This window comes from Schistocerca americana, chromosome 7, assembly GCF_021461395.2.
Source record: "Schistocerca americana isolate TAMUIC-IGC-003095 chromosome 7, iqSchAmer2.1, whole genome shotgun sequence".
Classification (NCBI taxonomy): Eukaryota; Metazoa; Arthropoda; class Insecta; order Orthoptera; family Acrididae; genus Schistocerca; species Schistocerca americana.
In genome coordinates, this window is record NC_060125.1 from 400,667,903 (window position 1) to 400,682,424 (window position 14,522).

Below are 14,522 nucleotides of genomic sequence, written 5' to 3' on the forward strand. Positions count from 1 at the left end.
TTTGCTAACAATAACACATAGTAACTACACCACTTGCATTTACAACACGCTACACGATAACTCAAATTTTGTATCCGTTCCTCACTCACGCTTTCATTCAACAATTAATTAAAGAACGTTATACTTTCTTCATGCTATTACAAAAGATAAAAATTACATAAAGAACCTATCATATACGAGTGCCAGATACAAGTGTACCCCAGTAGACTACTTTCATGTCTAGTTATCACGGGTCCGGTAAGGTATAGTTTCTACGATAAACACTTGCTTACAGGAGGTGTTCAACGTGAGGTCCAATCAAGGTTGGTTCAAATGGCTCTCAGTACTATGGGGCTTAACATCTGAGGTCATCAGTCCCCTAGAACTTAGAACTACTTAAACCTAACTAAGGGCATCACACACATCCATGCCCGAGGCAGGATTCGAACCTGCGACCCTTAGCGGTCACGCGGTTCCAGACTGAAGCGCCTAGAACCGCACGGCCACACCGGCCGGCCTCCAATCAAGACAACGCACCCCTTGCCCTCCGGCGTAAGGATGGACGCACCCTTTGAAGTATACCCGGATGTTGTTCTACCTGCTGGCACGCATTGAAGAGTCGATCCTTCGGTGTCCGCACATCGTTGATTGGCATGGCGTAAGTGTCCCCGTAACTAAATGTCTTGGGCACTGAGATCTGCGGAACGAGGAGGACAGAATGTGGGGCTCCCCGAGCATCCAGCGATTCTGAAATGTCTGCGTGAGATGTTCTAGCACATTGTGACGAAAGTGCACCAGTGTAGCGACTGTGCTAATATCTGCAACCAAGTGTGTTTACCTCTGAAAGTATGCTTTCCCGGACACACGATTACTAGACATATTTTGCTTGTTTCGATCAGTGGTGCCACCTATCAAAGTATTCGATCGTAATTTTTAACACCCTGTATATATCCACTTTTCCTTTTATGGACTCATTTGTGTATCTTGCTGATACATATCTTTTCAATGTTGGTGAGCGGCTTCAAAAAAATCTTCTCTTCCAGTCGAATGAAATTACTAAACGAATCTTGTACTTGAAATCCATGTTATGAAGTACGTTATTTCAGATTTGTCAGTCAATGCAACATCAAGAATATGAATATTATGCACGAGCAGACTCACATTATACACTATACCTTCATTATATTCAGTTTAAAACCGGAAATAGGTTGAAAATTCAATGGAGTTATCAAATAACATCTACTGGTATGTATCTCAGTGCGTTGTACAGCATTATACTGTTCATCTACCAGTAATTCGCTGTTTAAGCAATCGAGGAGTTCAGATAGATCTTCGTGATTTTCTCGGCTCGTCTTCGACAATCGCTAACACATTTAAGCAGCTATTTTACGAGCGTCCGTTTTCATAAATCTGCTGTGTGGCTTGCGAGCCAAATAAAGCCAACGACGACCGCTGGAGAATAGTGAGAGTGCATCTCACGTCAACCAGCTCGTTCCGTGTGCCGACGGCAATGTCTCTCGCGACGTACGTTTCACGTACAAGTCAACGATAGCCTCCGCGCCCAGTGTGCAGATGGCAAAATGGCCTGTTGGTGGACGGCTACAGCCTCGCCGCGAGAGCGCGTGCGAGAGCACCCGCGGACGAGATATATAATCGTATTCGGCCTGCTGTAGGTTAATGACGGGCTCGCTGCGGAGCCAGTAGGGGGTCCGTTTTCATTGAGGACGGGAATGTGGCGGCCTTTCTGTGTGGGGGACAGTCGGCGCCATCACATTGGTTTGTAACTTCAGTGTCAACGACTGAAAGTTGCACAGGAGCAAGAAAAGTAGTAGGAGTAATCCACTAAATTAAGTTCATTGAGGTTGATATGAAGCAGGATATTGGAACATATACACATCAAAAAAAGTCTTGCATCACCTCGTTTCCGAGGTTCTGTATAGAAAATAGGAATAGAGATCAACGTAAACCTCACTACCGCCCTATTAATTGCTCTTCAAAACACACATTGCATGTTGTACCACCATACAGTGAGATCTTCAGAGGTGGTGGTGCAGATTTCTGTTCATACCGTTACCTATAATACCCAGTAGCATGTCCTCTTTTTGTCCCAGTCCTCAACAGCAATTCAGCGTAGATACCTCAGAGTTGTTGGTGGGTCACGTAGTCCACAGACAGCCGTTTTCAGTCTATCCCAGGAATGTTCCAAAGGGACTACGCTGGCCACTCCAGTCGAGTGATCTTATCGTGAAGGAAGTCATTCCCAAGATGTGCACGATGGGGCCGCGAAATTTCGCCCATGAAGACAAACGCCTCGCCAATATCCTGCCGATATGGTTGCACTATAGGTCGGAGGATGTCATTCATGTATCGTAAAGCCGTTACGGCGCCTTTCTTGGCCACCAGCGGCGTACGTAGGCCCCACATAATGCTACCCCAAAACAGCAGGGAACCTCCACCTTGCTGCACTCACCGGACAGTGTGTCTAAGGTATTCAGCCTGACCGGGTTGCCTCAAAACCCGTCTCCGATGATTGTCTGGTTGAGGGTATATGCGACACTTATCGGTGAAGAGAACATGATGCCAATCCTGAGTGACCCATTCGGCATGTTGTTGGGCTCATCTGTAGCACGTCGCATAGTGTTGTGGTTGCAAAGATAAACCTCGCCATGGATGACGGGAGTGGTGTTGCGCATCATGCAGCCTATTGTACTCAGTGAGACGACGTCCTGTGACTGCACGAAAAGCATTATTAAACATTGTGCCGTAGCTGTCTGGGTTCCTGCGAGCCTTAATCCGGAGGTAGCGGTCAACCACTGCAGTGGTAGCCCTGGGGTGGCCTGAGCAAGGCATGTCATCGACAGTTCCTCTCTCTCTTTATCTCCTGCATGTCCGAACAACAACGCTTTGATTTACTCCGAGACACGTGGACACTTCCCTTGTTGAAAGCCCTTCCTGGCACAAAGTAACAATGCCGACATGATCGAACCGTGGCATTGACCCCTCTAAACCTGGTTGAACTACAGACAACACGAGTCGTGTACCTCCTTCCTGGAGGAATGGCTGGAACTAATCGGCTGTTGGACTCCCTCCATCTAATAGGTGCTGCTCATGCATGGTTGTTTACATATTTGGGCGAGTTTAGTGACATCTCTGAACAGTGAAAGGGACTGTGTCTGTGACACAATATCAGTCAGCATCTATCTTCAGGAGTTCTGGGAACTGGGGTGATCCAAAACATTTTTTCGTGTGTGTATATTGTGCTCGAACATTATGAATTATCTCGTTAAAAAAATGGCTCTGAGCACTATGGGACTTAACAGCTATGGTCATCAGTCCCCTAGAACTTAGAACTACTTAAACCTAACTAACCTAAGGACAGCACACAACACCCAGCCATCGCGAGGCAGAGAAAATCCCTGACCCCGCCGGGAATCGAACCCGGGAACCCGGGCGTGGGAAGCGAGAACGCTACCGCACGACCACGAGATGCGGGCGATCTCGTTAAGACGGTCTATTGACACACAGTCAACACGGATTTAGAAAACATCGTTCTTGTGAAACATAAATAGCTTTTTACTCTCACAGAGTGTTGAGTGTTATTGACAAGGAATTTCAAATTGTTTCCGTTTTTCTGGATTTCCGGAAGGCTTTTGACAATGTACAACTCAAGCGACATGTAGTGAAACTGCGTGCTTATGGACTATCGTCTCAGCTCTGACTGGATTCGTGATTTCCTGTCAGAAACGCCACAATTCGAAGTAACTGACGGAACATCATTGAGTGAAGCAAAAGTGATTTCTGGCGTTCCCCAAGGTAGTATTATAGACCTCTGCTTTTCCTTATTTACATAAACGATTTTGTAGAAAATCTGAGCAGCCATCTTAAGCTGCGAGCAGATGATACTGTTGTTTATCGTCTAGTAAACTCAGCGGAAGATCAAAACAAATTACAAAAGCTTTATAAAAGATATCTGTATGGTGCGAAAACTGGCAACTGACCCTAAATAACGAAAGGTTTGAGGTCATCCAGATGATTACACGTTAAATCAGTCAAATCTGAAGTCCGTAAATTCAACTAAATATCTAGGAATTACAATTACGTACAACTTAAATTGGAAGAAACTCATGCAAAATGTTTTGGGGAAGGCTAACCAAAGGCTGCTTTATATTGGCAGGACATTTATAAAATGCAACAGGTCTACTGAGGAGACTGGCTACTCTACGCTCGTCCGTCCATTTAGAATACTGCTGCGTGATGTGGGATCCTTACCAGATAGGATTGATGGAATATATCGAAAAAGTTGAAAGAAGGCAGCATGTTTTGTATTGTCGCGAAATAGGGGAGAGTATGTCACTGAAATGATACAGGACTGTGGACGGACATTACTAAAACAAAGGTGTTTTTCGTTGCGGAGGAATCATCTCAAGAAATTCCAATCACCAGCTTTCTCCTGTGAATGCGAAAATATTTTGTTGACCCCGACCTACGTAGGGAGAAACGATCACCATGATAAAATAAGGGAAAACAGAGCTCGCACAGAAAGATATAGGTGTTAGTTCCTTCTGCGCGCCATATGAGATTGGAATAATAGAGAATTGTGAATGTGGTTCTATGAACCCTCTTCCAGGCACTTAAATGTGATCTGCAGAGTATCCATGCAGATGTAGATGACTTCTGTCTGTCCACTGAAGACAGCGATTCTGCTTGTTATCCTTCAATCTCCCTCTAATACCACGGAAGATGTCTTAACATATGTCCTAATTTTTAACTTTCTGTTGTAGCGTCACATCTCCAATACAATGGATTCTATCCTGCTCTGGTTTTCCCATAATCCATGTTTCACTACCATACAACGCAACATTGTCAGAAATTTATTCTTCACATTAAGACCTATTTTTGATACTTGTAGACTTCTCTTGGCCAGGTGCATTATTTACGCCAGTGCTAGTTTCCTTTTTGTATCCTCCTTGCGCCGTGCGGCGGAAGTTACTTTGCTGCCTTCTTAGCAGAATTCCTTAACTTAATCTACAACCCTAATGTTGATTTTCTTGCTGTTCTCAATCCTCTTATTTCTCATTACTTTCGTCTTTCTTCGATTTACTCTCAATTTCTGTTCTCAACTTGTTAGACTGTTCATCCCATTCAACATATCCTGTGATGCTTCTTTATTTTCACAGACGATAGCAATGTCTTATTACTCATATCCTTACACATTGAGATCTTTCTTTTATTTACGTCATTGCTTCTTTGTTATGTATATTGAACATTAGGGGCGAAAGACCTGATACCTGTATAGACCCTTTTTAATTAGAGCACTTCGTTCTTTTTCTTTTACTCTTATTGTTTCTTCTTGGTTCGTTTACATACACTCCTGGAAATGGAAAAAAGAACACATTGACACCGGTGTGTCAGACCCACCATACGTGCTCCGGACACTGCGAGAGGGCTGTACAAGCAATGATCACACGCACGGCACAGCGGACACACCAGGAACCGCGGTGTTGGCCGTCGAATGGCGCTAGCTGCGCAGCATTTGTGAAACCGCCGCCGTCAGTGTCAGCCAGTTTGCCGTGGCATACGGAGCTCCATCGCAGTCTTTAACACTGGTAGCATGCCGCGACAGCGTGGACGTGAACCGTATGTGCAGTTGACGGACTTTGAGCGAGGGCGTATAGTGGGCATGCGGGAGGCCGGGTGGACGTACCGCCGAATTGCTCAACACGTGGGGCGTGAGGTCTCCACAGTACATCGATGTTGTCGCCAGTGGTCGGCGGAAGGTGCACGTGCCCGTCGACCTGGGACCGGACCGCAGCGGCGCACGGATGCACGCCAAGACCGTAGGATCCTACGCAGTGCCGTAGGGGACCGCACCGCCACTTCCCAGCAAATTAGGGACACTGTTGCTCCTGGGGTATCGGCGAGGACCATTCGCAACCGTCTCCATGAAGCTGGGCTACGGTCCCGCACACCGTTAGGCCGTCTTCCGCTCACGCCCCAACATCGCGCAGCCCGCCTCCAGTGGTATCGCGACAGGCGTGAATGGAGGGACGAATGGAGACGTGTCGTCTTCAGCGATGGGAGTCGCTTCTGCCTTGGTGCCAATGATGGTCGTATGCGTGTTTGGCGCCGTGCAGGTGAGCGCCACAATCAGGACTGCATACGACCGAGGCACACAGGGCCAACACCCGGCATCATGGTGTGGGGAGCGATCTCCTACACTGGCCGTACACCACTGGTGATCGTCGAGTGGACACTGAATAGTGCACGGTACATCCAAACCGTCATCGAACCCATCGTTCTACCATTCCTAGACCGGCAAGGGAATTTGCTGTTCCAACAGGACAATGCACGTCCGCATGTATCCCGTGCCACCCAACGTGCTCTAGAAGGTGTAAGTCAACTACCCTGGCCAGCAAGATCTCCGGATCTGTCCCCCATTGAGCATGTTTGGGACTGGATGAAGCGTCGTCTCACGCGGTCTGCACGTCCAGCACGAACGCTGGTCCAACTGAGGCGCCAGGTGGAAATGGCATGGCAAGCCGTTCCACAGGACTACATCCAGCATCTCTACGATCGTCTCCATGGGAGAATAGCAGCCTGCATTGCTGCGAAAGGTGGATATACACTGTACTAGTGCCGACATTGTGCATGCTCTGTTGCCTGTGTCTATGTGCCTGTGGTTCTGTCAGTGTGATCATGTGATGTATCTGACCCCAGGAATGTGTCAATAAAGTTTCCCCTTGCTGGGACAATGAATTCACGGTGTTCTTATTTCAATTTCCAGGAGTGTATTACGTAATACCTGCCTTGCACTATACTTTACTCCCATTTTTCTCAGAATTTAGAACATAATTTCGAACATGTTGCACCATTTTACATTGTCGAAAGCTTTCTCAACGTCGACAAATCCTCTGAACGCTTCTTGATTTCTCTTCAGTCTTTCCTCCATTATCATCCGCAACGCAGAACTGCCTCTCTGGTGCCTATATCTTGCTAAAGCTAAACTCATCGTCTTCTAAAAGATCTTCAGTTTTCCTTTCCTGTGATAATCGGCATTAATTTTGTGCAGACTGGCACCCCTCGACCCCTCTTGTTTGCGTGACTGCTCTGGGCTGACATTGTCGGCCGAAGCTGCTCATTTGTATGTAATAAGTAAGCACGTGCTCGCAGCCTGCGGCAAACGTGGCTTAAATCTGAAAAGTACTTGTTTGCTCTCCGCGTATCTGAGCAGTGTGGCTCCTTTGTGGTTTCCGTAATAGGCGCTCTCTGTCTATATACTTTCTAGATTACCCTCCCTCTTCTGTGTAATGTTTTTCAGTGTTTTAAGGTGTTTGGTATTTTGTTTAAACAGTGTTCTAGGCACCTGCTGTTAAAATCACCTGTAATCTGCCTGGCTTGTATCTTAACCAGTGCCCTGCGTTTTACGAAAGTAGTGTTTATTTAATACCTTTTTCTGGTGCTTTTTGGTAATTGTCAAACTTACTTAGAGCATTAAACTTTATATTGGTTCATACTGTGTGTGTTACAGGACACAGTGACCATGACTTAGAACTTTGTCAGGGTCCTCATTGCATGCCTTCCTTAGCGCTGTAACATTTACCAAACAGAATTGGTAGTACGTTCATTAATGGAGATCTGTTTTGGGAAGACAGCTGGACAGCAGATTATATTTAATCTGAGCTACTTCCCATTTGTTATTTTTTGAATTGGGCCTCTGTCTGTTAACTGTTTTTGAATTGTTTATTTTGATATACTATTCGCTGGACCTTATCCACTCTGCCTCTGTATCTGGGTTGCTACGATTGTTCCCTCTCTCTAAGTTTGTCATTTAATTGAAAAAGTGTCGTGTTGGTCTCTTCATTGGCATAAATGCCGGAATAGATCTCCGAGAGGGGACAACCAAGGAAGGTGACCAATAGAAAAAAAAGATTGAATAATCAACGAAAAATAACGTCTACGAGTTGAAGCGTGGAATGTCCGAAGCTTGAATGTGGCAGCGAAGCTAGAAAATCTGAAAAGAGAAATGTAAAGTCTCAATCTAATGTTCTCTGCATACAGGAAAACAACCTTCGGTGACATTGAAAGCAAGGATGGTAACATTAAGAGTGCAATGGTAAGTCCTCTGTTGAAAGCAAGTGTTATCTACACCCTTAAAAGTTCAATGTAACATCATAAATTGACACCTCACATTAGAGGCTATGCACAATGAATCAATGTCGTAAAACTAAACAGACCAAACTTATAACTGTATAAAATACAAATTAGCTAAATTACTGTGTTAAATGCATAAACACAAATGACATATTTCACTCGAAGGAGTTCGTCAAATTCCATTCGAGCGGCTGGTCACTATCAGTAACATTACTTTCATAAATAAATTGTTCATGAGAAACGTCAAGCTCTCGACCCGCCAGGGTAGCCGAGAGCGCTAACGCGCTGCTTCCTAGATTCGGGTAGGCGCGCCGGCCCCGGATTGAAGCCGCCCGGCGGATTAACGACGAGGGCCGGTGTGCCGGCGACCTCAGATGTGGTTTTTAGGCTGTTTTCCGCATCCTGCTAGGTGAATACCGGGCTGGTTCCCACGTTCCGCCTCAGTTACACAGCTCGCAGACGTCTGAAGAGATTCGCACTATTCCATGGATTACATTGGACACAGACAGTTGGGGTACACTAATACCGTCCTGGGGGGGAAAGGTATGAAGTGGCGGCAGGAAGGGCATTCGGCCACCCCTTCAAATTAATATGCCAAATCCGCTTAACTATGGCCGACCCTGCGCAACTGCGGGATAAGGCACAAGCTATAGATAGATAGAGATACGCCAAGCTCTCGTGGCTTGTCCCCTTCCATCTTTTTCCTTTTTCTGCCTTGAGTCAACTTTTTCTTGTTAAGTTCTTGAGTGGTGATGGTCAATTAAGACCATTGAAGCAATGAAGTGAAATCTGGAAGGAGAGCATTGATTTTCTTGAGACATTAATTGGGTGGCGGGGCTGTCACACTTTATTGGTCGTGAGGCGATGTGTGGCGGCATGGCTACCTCAGAGTAGAGTAGAGTATCCGCATCCAGTGAGCCTCTGAGGTGAGAGGATGACACGGCGGCCGGTCGGCACCGTAGGGCCTTCCAAGGCCTGTTCGGACGGAGTTCAGTTTAGTTTGGGTCCGTCATAGGAGGAAAATTTGTTGCAATGGTTTAGGGGGGAAAGGAGTGGCAGAATCTAACAAGCAGTGTTTCCGTGTCCTTCCACGATTGGAAATTTTCTTGCACGGGGGGAACAATGCGCTAATCTTTCGCTGTGAAGCGAAGAAAGGAGTTCAGGCAATTGCTTCTGGATGGCCAGAGTGGTCGTGTTTCGCTTCTGGACCGCCAGGGAGAACATGAGAGTGCTTGACTGCAGAGTTAACATGATCGCAAGAATCAGAAGTACTACTGTTACGACAGTTATGGCAGAGCCTGTCTGTCACCACTTTGTAACGACAGTGGTATTTGTTTGTCGCTCGCACTATTTCGGTCGGGTCTTTATCCACGAACGCGGACTGCAACTGGGAGCAGCAGCAAAAATGGTTCACATGGCTCTGAGCACAATGGAACTTAGCATCTGGGGCCATCAGTCCCCTAGAACGTAGCACTACTTAAACCTAACTAACCTACGGACATCACACACATCCATACCCGAGGCAGGATTCGAACCTGCGACCGTAGCTTTCGCGCTGTTCCAGACTGAAGCGCATAGAGCAGCTGCAACATCATCCCTGTGCTCTGAGCGGTCAGCCCGTGGCCTGTCTTGCAGGTCGTGATGTATGCACAGCACCGGCGCAGTAGTCTGATTAATTTGACCCCCTCCAGCTTACGTTGTCACCTTGTCGACATACACGGCCACTGCTTGCATGTGTGATCTGTATCAAAGGCTGTTATTCTCAGTCGATATTGTTCGTAATATTCAGGAGTAACGTGTTAAGGCATACTCTCACTCACAAAGATTTTAGAACTCTGTAACGTGATATCTGATCCCACTTCTGTGTGCAAGTCCAGCCAACATCTCATTACCCAAGTTACATTGTTATTATTTATATTCCATTCAATATTTGTGTCCTGGAACACTTCATAAGTTTCGCAATAAATCACTTTGTGATTCCAAAATCTTTTCATTATTTAGTAGTTGAACTTAGCCTTTATTATCAAGGCCCTGTACCAGACACGATTGATTAGCTAAAAAATTATCATTTATAGATTTATGTCGTAGGCGGGACTCTTAAACTGTCCACATACAAGGCTGCATCATAGTTTACTCAATAAACTGTCTGTTGCGTGATAGTAGCTTTGGCAATTAAAGGAGGAGTTGAGTGTATTAGCCTAAGGAATACGGATATCTTCAGTGAATGTGGTTGACGTGGCCACGTCTCAGTGCCAGCTCGCATACACGGCGAATTGGGTGCATCTTACCATAGGTCGCTGGTTGCCAAGCGGAAGACTAGAAACATGTGCAGTATTTCATCTCCTTCCAACAAATGTGGTAACAATTTCATTTACAACGAAGCTTCTATCCAGCTATCGCCAGGGTGTTTTAAAGCTGTCACCTGCTAGGAAGTGAAAATAATTTCAGTGGGGATAATTAAGATTTAATGGGGTAGAAAAAAGTTTGGAGCTTACTGTTGGCGATAAATACATTGGTTTAGCTTTGTCTTATATCTTTTCCACGCCTTCTTCATTGTTTTGACACTTCTGTGGCATTTTAATTAGCGTGTGTATCACCTGCTGGGCAGTAGTTTCGTATGACGAGTAATACGGTAATTCAGATTTTCTGCAAATTTAAGATGTCTCTCTTCATTGTTGTGTCGAAGAAATGTAATGCCAATGTTATATCCCTTTTTCCATGGAAAACTATATACTTTATGGGTTGTGCTTGCGTCAGTGTGCAATAGGTGTTGCATGGGGGCTTAATTAAAATATGATTGAAATATTTTTAGTTTTTTTTGGTATGTCCGATTACGCTGTGTCTCGTAAACGGCTGGCCCTGACTAGTATTATTACGCTATCTGACTGCAAAGAACAACAACAAGAATGAAATGAAATTTTTCGTTAACACAATTAATTAATTAAGTCCCCAGCAACTATGAAACCTACGAAACCTAAGCACAAGTATAACTGTTCTGTATGTGGAAGTATGACTCAACGCACATGTGGCACTGTTCTTCTTCAACAAGACAAGAATTTTTAAATACCAATTTTACTGACGTGATAAAAGAAAATTAGAAATACTATAATTACGCAAGAAAACCAGAATTACACTCTAATACAAGAACACATGCCAGATGCTTTGTTGACTGAACCTGTAATGATGCATTATTTCAGACACACAAATAATAAAGAACATAGTGGTTTTTACCTTCATATATATTGACGAAATGCACTCTGATCATTACAATATCTTCATTAGAATAACATCTGCTATCTCTCCCATCAAATAACTGCATAAAACATGGAACAAACACTCCCTACTACCACATATCCACTCCGACTTCACGACAAGCACAACTTCTCGGCAAGAACTGCCTTCTACGAGCTCTGCCCACGCACTGACAACTACGAGCTCTCAACAAGCACTGTGGAGGCGGCTTAATAATACTCTTTAGCGCAATCTCTGGCGCAGTGGCTCAGTGTAGCCACCTTTCATATGCCCCTCCTCCACAGGCCAGAATTTGATGGTATTTTTGCCAGCATTGGTGGTGAAAATACCACCAAATTCGTCCAGAAAAATACAGACAAAACAAAAGATAATATTAATACCTAAATATCACATAATTATTTAAAATTTTGGCTTTGCACTGACCTTTCAATAACCTAATATATAAAATACAGTAGGCAATACAAATTATTTTCATACATGTGGCTTTACATAATAGTTTACACAATACATAAAAAAAATCAGTTTATACAAACGTTCACATAAAATGCTTTCAATGATTAGTTTATACAAAAAAAAAGACACCAACAGGTGACATCTTTTCAGTAGAAGCAGTCCATCAGTGGCACCCAGTAAAGTTTAGCAGGTACACCCAGCAACAAGTCACAATAGTTCAGTAGAAGCAATCCATCAGAGGCACCCAGCAATGTTGAGTAGGTGCAGACAGCAACAAGTGACTTCATTTCAGTAGAAACAGTTCATCAGTTGCACCCAGCAATGTTGAGCAGGTGCAGACACCAACAAGTGACATCATTTCAGTAGAAACAGTCCATCAGTTGCACCCAGCAATGTTGAGAGCAGGTGCAGACACCGACAAGTGACATCATTTCAGTAGAAGCAGTCCATCAGTTGCACCCAGCAATGTTGAGAGCAGGTGCAGACACCAACAAGTGACATCATTTCAGTAGAAGTAGTTCCATTAGTGGCACCCAGCAATACTGAGCAGGTGCAGACACCAACAAGTGACTTCATTTCAGTAGAAACAGTCCATCAGTTGCACCCAGCAATGTTGAGCAAGTGCCGACACCAACAAGTGACATCATTTCAGTAGAAGCAGTCCATCAGTTGCACCCAGCAATGTTGAGCAGGTGCAGAGAGCAGTCCGTGATATTCACTATCACTGATCACACAGTTCATCAGCAGAAATTAATCATTCCTTAGTGTCACACCTTACGTTGAAAAGTGCAGGTAACAGTTCATAATATTTACCATCACTAATCAGACAGTTCAGGCATGAACAATAGTTTGAATACACATACAAATGCTTTTACAATGCTCTTACACTAAACATACAAATTCTAATAAACACACAAATAATATCAAATAACTGTCGTAGTAACTATTACAAATAAACAAATATCAGTAAACCTATAATATTTATGGGTGTCAGTGCAAGCCACTACAAACAAATAAAATAATATTTACGAGATAGGTGGGTAGGATTAGGAAAGGAAAACACACAAAACACACTCATTCATCTTTCATCCACATTAAGTACTACTGTGTAATTGAATGGTGTTAACTGTGTAAATGTAATTCTGTCAAAATCTGATGTTCATCATGTGTATCAAGTAATAGTGGCAGCAATGTATAACAGTCAATAATAGTTAGGTCAACGTCATAGTCATCATGTCAAGACCAATGTTTGCCAAGCCAGATCAAATGTACTGTTGTTGAACAACTGTCAGTGAGCCAAGATATGCAAATACTTCCTCTCTTCAAAAAAAAGTTTATACTGCTTAGTGATTTAACAAAGTGTGTGTATAGACTATCTTCCTTCTACTTTAGTGTTCTAGTCTGCTATCTTCATCCTCCTTGTTCCATAAGACCAACAAAAAAAATATGCTCCTCACTTACTTTACCTCTTATACACCAAAACTCCAATAATCATCAGCATCACATAATCTCAATACTTCACTAATACTTCTTACGTCGATACATATAAATCTTATCATCAATATCATTTACCTTACCTCTTGTCTACAAAAACTCCAATAATCATCAACTTCATATAATCTCTATACCTCAATAATACCTCTTTAATACGTCGACAAATATGAACCTTATTACCAATATCATTTCACTTCCATAACAACTCTTTCCTCTAGTCAGTCTCCTCGAACAAGTACAGATAAAATCCTAATGCAAACCTCATCATCCCATACAATCTGAAGACACATTGCCAACACACAACCTCTGTGTAATCCATCTGACCAAAATCTTCTGCTCATTATGAATTATAAACAAGAGAAATGCATACATGACCTCTAACAGACTTAGTTCGAATAACTCTCAGTAATTAAGTACAATTACGGAGTGTGAATGATCATAATATTTCACAGTGTGTACACCACTTCAAGAATTATGGCAAACAGAAGCAAACATGTGGAGTATTTCTTGTATCAAGTGTCACTTCCTATTTCAATTGCTCACGAAAAATACAGTGTAATAACTGTTAATGGTCTAAACCTAGTAATGGTATGTCATGTCGTTAGCTTCCTTCCTATTAGCATAAAGTTATACAGCTTCCATAAAACCTCCAGCTCATGTGACTTCAACGAAGTTCTTTGTACCAATGTCGTTCGTCGAATTATAGCAGTTCATTTTCTTATCTTAAAATATAAGGCACTGAGCGTAAGCAAAACAAGCAATAACGAGTAAATATACCAGTAGTGAACAGAATGTCAAAAAGTGGATGCAGCACAAATCCTACAACGAGGCTCTGCCAAGCGAACAATCTATAATTAATACCATAGTGTAACCTAAACTCTATATTCGTACACTGTACATCAGCATTTCTATACACCAAATTAAAGAGCAGTTATGACAACAACAGATATGTATAAATATGCAATCCATACGCAAAGCAGTAAACATGTCATTAGCATCATATCAGCAGAAGCAAATAAATGTTCATATGTCATCTTAATAAGTAAACATGAAGGCGCAAGCAGATAAATCACAAAGTATAACTTACATACATATCAGCACAACTAAACAGGTGACAATTATAATTTAAATAAATAAGCACAGCAGGCACATAGTTAAAAAATATGACATCAGTGAAAAAGCATAGCAGCCAA